Source organism: Gavialis gangeticus, unplaced genomic scaffold (assembly GCF_001723915.1).
Source record: "Gavialis gangeticus isolate Ggan-Ray unplaced genomic scaffold, GavGan_comp1, whole genome shotgun sequence".
Classification (NCBI taxonomy): Eukaryota; Metazoa; Chordata; order Crocodylia; family Gavialidae; genus Gavialis; species Gavialis gangeticus.
In genome coordinates this window covers 73,613,131-73,619,436 of record NW_017729031.1, presented here as the reverse complement: position 1 = coordinate 73,619,436, position 6,306 = coordinate 73,613,131, and positions in this window count along the sequence as shown.

Here is a 6,306-nt window from a genome sequence, read left to right as displayed (position 1 = left end):
TCTCCAAATCAGCAGCGAATCTTCAGATTCTGATTTGGCCAAATCAAATCAGGGACAGTGATCCAAATCAATTAATTGAATCATTGTCCCCAATTCAGACCAAATCTGAATCGAATATGGCCTATTCTGCACATCCCTACTTAGCTCATTGGGTATATATTGGTTGTAGACTCCTCTTAAAATTTGGCTTTAAAGTGTCACAGTGACAAATGCTGGGTTCATAGTTCTTTTAACAATTTGATCCTTCTATGCCTAGTTCAGGTAATTCAATCTCCAGTTTTGTAAATTACATATTTAATCTGACCCACCAAAGTTAGAATAGAGTCTGTTATCAAGGGATGAAACCTCTTTGTCAAGATGGAGATTTTCATTTACCTCTGCATGTAAGACAGGTGTGAGCAAAATACGGCCCCCCAGGGGCTGGATGTGGCCCGCCAGGCCATTCTATCCAGCCCGCAAAGTCCCTAAAAAATTTAGAAAATTAATATTTATCTGCCCCTGGCTGCCTATCATGTGGCCCTTGATAGCTTGCCAAAACTCAGTAAGCGGCCCTCCACCCAAAATAACTGCCCACCCCTGATGTAGGAGGTACTTTCATATTGCTGGCTGTTCCTGGAGTCTCACGGAACTTTTTAATTTATATTTACTAAAGCATTTGAAAACACTATTCTTGAACAAGAACTTCACCAAAGTCATCACCTTTCAGTCCTACAGTTGCAGTGAAAATGATACACAAGACAGGATTCAGTAGTCTTCTGCAAATCCACGTTGCCTCAGCAACTTGGGAAGCTTATTACTCCAACTTCCCCAAATATAAACTTTCCTGATGGCTGTCTGGCTTTGATTTATAAAAGCCTAATTTTTTTAAAACCTGGCTGCCTTAGAAACCACCTTTCTACAAGTACTGTGGGGATAATTCACCGCTGCAGGAGCACACTTACCCATTGTTCTTAGCTTTCAGTGTTTGAGGCACTTGGTAAATAAGAGTAAAAAAAAAGAGTTAGAGAGAGAAACCAGATTTCAAGTACTCAACAAGGGCACTCAAGAAAGTAACTTATCCCTGGAAGTCTCTTACTTCATGGATTCCATTGTAAAACATATCCTATGCCACACTGTTAAGTGGAGAAGCAAGTGCCAACCTTAACTTCTTACCACCAGAGAGAATTCTCAGTATGAGACACTTGTGCTTTACAATTAGATTCTGGAGACTTGCACATTATAGGGTATAGTTTAAGGTCCATCTCCTCACTGCAGGCTCTCTGAAGCAGGCTCCTTCAAAACCTGTTTGAGAGGGATATGGGTGTGTATATAGGTAACATCAGTATTACCAGTGATATGTGGGTATCTATCAGAATCCACAAATAACCACATATTTACACTAAATTTGAAAAAAATCAATGTTGATTTTTTTCATACAGCACCTGTTTTAAAAAAAAAACCTTATTTTTCTTCTATTCTTAGCATTTAAAGATTTTTTCATATTTATTGAAAGTCTAACATCAACACACACAATCCTCATTTGCTTTCCTGGCAGTCTGATTGCTGAGTTTCAGGGTGAGTCTATAATGCCAATTCAAATAGAGTTTATCATCAGAGTTTGCATTAGATGCTCCTGAAAAAACAGAACTGCCATTCACAGGTTAATACTCAAGTCGGTTAGAGAGAATGGCATCAAAATATTATAAAACTAGTGATAAAAATAGTTTTGCTTTACATGAGAGAGCTAGAATAGATAGATTTTTACTGCATAGGTTGCTACTGCAATCAGCTTCAATCTCTGCTCTCCAAATTGTGCATGCATTGCTCAAGCTGATTAACACTAAATTTAATTTTCTGTAATCAACCTAGGAAAAGAGAATTGCAAAAATTAACCTAATAGGTAAATGCAATGTTTCAGTAAAAAGAGATGGAATGGAGGTGTGACTTTCAAATCCTGCTTCTCATGAACGATGCATGCCCCTGGTAGCTGGAGTGGCATAGCGGTGGCAGGAGCACAGTGGCGGTGGCAGAAGCATGGTAGCAGTAAGTGAAAGGTCCCGCAGATGCCACTGACACTGTCAGTGGTGGGGGGGAGTGGCGAGCACCAGCCAGAGGCCAGTGACCACCCACAAACACTGCCAGTGCTGGTGCCACCTTTTTGTAGGTGGTGCACGTGCACCCACATGCACTCCCTACGTGTCATCCTTGCTGCTTCTTCACAGTGTTCCTGTACCGATACACAGCTCTTTACAAATCAATAGGGTTCAACCTAGATAGAACATATCCAATTCCTATAGAATCCCATGCAAAACCAGGGTCTTCATTTGTATACAGCAAAACTGTGTTCTGAAGATGGACTAAAGAAATCATTATATTAGCCAAGCATCCAATAATCACTACAGGCAGAGATGTAAAATTGCATATTCACAAAAGGAAAATCTCCATCCTCCAAAGATCAGTTCAAGTAAAGATCAGTTCTATTATATATGGAGAGGGGTTGGGAATATGTGCAAACGGGGCTGTATAGACATTCAGTTTCTCCTGGAAAGGTGCCAGATACTTCTTCCCAGGAGAAGCCACAAGTATATAGACACTCAGGATTTTTCTTCCAAAATAAAAATGGCCACTCCAGGGAAAAAATAACCTGGGAACAAGCAGAGTTAAATCACTTCTGAGAGATTTTCTCCTGGGAGAGCAAATGTCTGTACATGTTGTGGCTTCTCTTAGAAGAAAATATAGTCCTCCAGCATCCCATGCTCCCCACCCCCTTCCCAGAGAGACTGTGTCGCTCACTGGACTCTGCTGCTCCACATGCCCTCTTCATAATCCTCACATTGTGCTGAAAGAAAACATAGGCTAACTACGGACAGTCTGGGGCAGCTAATCAGGGCAACTCTATGAACTGTTGCCATCTGTCACCAGGCAAACTAAGAAACTCTGCAGAGCACATTGAGATGGGAGCGTAGCACCTCCTTCACCACCGGGGTTCACAGTGCCAGCACTGCAAGTCCCCACTCTTCAGGACCTTAGCATGGGAATGTCTGTATATGTGGCTCAGATTTTTTCTACCAGGAGAACAAACATGGGAGAACTCTCGCAAATGATTTGCATGGGTGTACACAGCCACCATAAATATACACATGCACAAAACGAATATTAATTGGAGACATAACTAACTACACCAACTATAGTTTTGGTTTTCTGGCCCTTTTGTTAGCAAGCGCTTTTCTCAGTTGCTAAGAGTTTTGATAAACATTAACTATTCAAATTAATTTTCCATGTTGTATGCCTGCCTCACACTTTGAAAAGTATCAGGAAAGGTGCAAGTATTTCACAGACTATTTATTCCAACTACTTAACAATCCACTTCATTGAGAAGCCTATGTGACCCTGATTCAGACCCTACATAATATGCCCTGCATAGCTGAAAGTTCAAAAATGCCCAGAGAATGCTGCACATTCCAAAGACAACATAGTTTAACTACTTGAAGTGGGTCCCTGCCTGTCTGAACTCAACCCTTAAATCAACCAGTATCTCATTTTGCAGCACCTGTGGATACACTTATAACGAAGGGTATCTGGGGAATAAGTTCTCCCATGTTTTTATCCTGTTTTGAATCCATAAAGCAACAGAAGTGCTAGAATGAAATGGAAGTGTCATTCATCTGTACAGACATTTAATAGATTAATTTTTAGCAGTTGCACTTTCTGACGAGAAAGTCTCCCCTTCACTGCACAAAGGGGAAAAAAAAGTTCTCCTTCAACCTGGTATGAATTTCTCCTGTTAAGAACAGGAACAGCAATGCATTTAGTAAACTGTAGATGGTGCCAGGAGATGGTGCTGCTGTGTCTAAAAGCTTCCTCTTTTCACAAGTGGATAAACAGGACATAGACCTGATATCATGCCCAGAGAAGCAACAACGTTGCATTAGTAAGGAGTATTTCTGCCATCAGTACTGCAAAGGCACCTGTAGCCCCTTCCCTAGAAATGGAATCATGACAACAGACATGCCCAAGGACACTATTTACTGGCTGTCTGAGCCCTCACTTCAGAAGATAAGGGCCTGTCCCAAGCAAGTTATAACACTCCAAGACTAGCATTTTTCTGACCTTGGTGCCTAAAGCTGGACATTTAAATCCACATTTAGAAAGCTAAGTACGTGTGACCTCAGTTTCAGAGATGCTGAGTGCCTGCAACTACAAATGAAGGTGTGACCTCTGTGTCCCTCAGCACTGCTGAAATTTAAAAAAAAATGCATCAGGACCTAAATTCATGTTCCTAAATCTATATTTAACTACCTGTATCAGAGAACTTTGGTTTAAAAGGACAGTTTAGCAACACTTCATCATTACTATTAAGGATACTTTAATGTGTTTGAATTAGTTTATACAGAAGGAAAAGTAATCAATTGCCTGAGATGACGTTTATTTTTTAAACCCTCTTCTAGGTAAAGCACAGGAAGAGGAAGTTACTAAAAGCTTATTTAAAATCTCTCCCAACTATGTAGTTGGTCCAATAAAATATATCATTCAAAATAATCCTTGACTCTTTCATATTTCCTCAACCATCACAGTAGTAACACTACTCCAACACTGTCACCTTTTTCTAATAGTACTTATCACTGCAATATCCAAGTACCTCACAATAAATTTAACTATGTGATGCATCTGGACCAACACCTGAAATCCCATCCCAGTTTTTATAGCAAGCTGGAGACAAATAAAATAAAAACCTGCTGTCATTTTCCCTGAAATTGATGGAGGCTCTCCCTCCACCCCGTCCTCCCAGCAACACCAGTTTCAATGCAAATTGCATCCAAGAAGACCTGGTCAAGGTCACATAGGTTGGAAACTGGAGCATTCCCAAGGACCTTCCCTATGCTTTACTAACATAATCACAATACTTGCTATTTAGCCACAGGTTTTAATCTTAAAAGCTAACAGCAAACCCTGCCAATATTACCTGGCATATGCAAACAAACTCCAGAAAACTTCACGGTTAACTCAAGAATAGAATCGGCTTTATGTGTCCAGCTCTGATGAACATATAAGCACCACACAAACCCAAAAGTGTTTATGTTCTTCCCTGTTCCCTACTTTAGAGTGAAGCTATTACCCTACCTAAAAACCATACAAGACACATTTAGCTCTGAAGTTAAACTTGACTTGCAAAATGCAGATGTGGTCTATCTAAAAATTTTCCTTTCTATGTGCTGACACATCCCACTACGTATACTCCTCTATAATCTAATCTGCCTCAGTACAAAATGTACAACAGGGATACAGTGTTTTTAACCCAGGGATGCTTTTTTTTTTCTTTTTTCTTTTAAATGAAGCCTCTCTGAATACACTAGGCTTTCCTGAAGAGCAGCATCAGCAATTTTTAACATTTTTATTTAAAAAGGTAAATGTTCTTAACCATTTTCAAGTCTAGTTTCTAATCCCTTCAAATTAAGTTCTCAGTAGTTTGGTAAATAGCTTGTTGGGATTAAAAACTTTATCCCAATTATGAGACGCACACTGTGTTTATATATATGTATCAAGTGTCTACCATGCAAAAGATTAAAATGCATAATCCCCACAGAGGACCATAACATTTTAAGTACCCTGGAGTTGAGAGTGAAGGGATTAGTAACAAGCTTAAGGTTCAACTAAAAAAAAAAAGCATTTCTCAAAGTGAATTTCAAAAGCTGTGGTGAGGAGATATTCAATTCAGTTATCTATGTTTTCAGACAACTGACCCACACTTGTTTTGTTAAAAGGGTACCTCTTCAAATAGTGACTCCATACCTGTTAATAGGTCACAAAGTCCCCAGAAAGTTTTTTCATTAAATGACTAGCTTCTCTGCTAGCTATCCAAAGACCTACAGTAAAGAGTAAAATAGATAGAAAAAAAAGACTTCTTAGGTCAGCCAGCTCTATTCATAGTTTCATAGTTTCTAGGGTCGGAAGGGACCTGAGCAGATCATCTAGTTCGCCCCCCTGCCATGGCAGGAAGAGCACTGGGGTCAAACGACCCCAGTAAGGTGGTCATCCAACCTCCTCTTAAAACCCCCCAGGGTAGGAGCCTGCACCACCTCACTTGGAAGCTGGTTCCAGACCCTAGCCGCCCGGACCGTGAAGTAGCGGCTCCTGATGTCCAACTTAAACCTTCCCTCCACCAGCTTGTGACCATTGTTCCTGGTCACTCCTTGCGGCGCTCGGGGGAACAGGGACTCCCCCAGCGCCTGCTGATCCCCCCTAACCAGTTTATAACAGGCCACAAGATCCCCCCTCAGCCTTCTCTTTTGAAGGCTGAACAGGTTCAGGTCCCGCAACCTTTCCTCA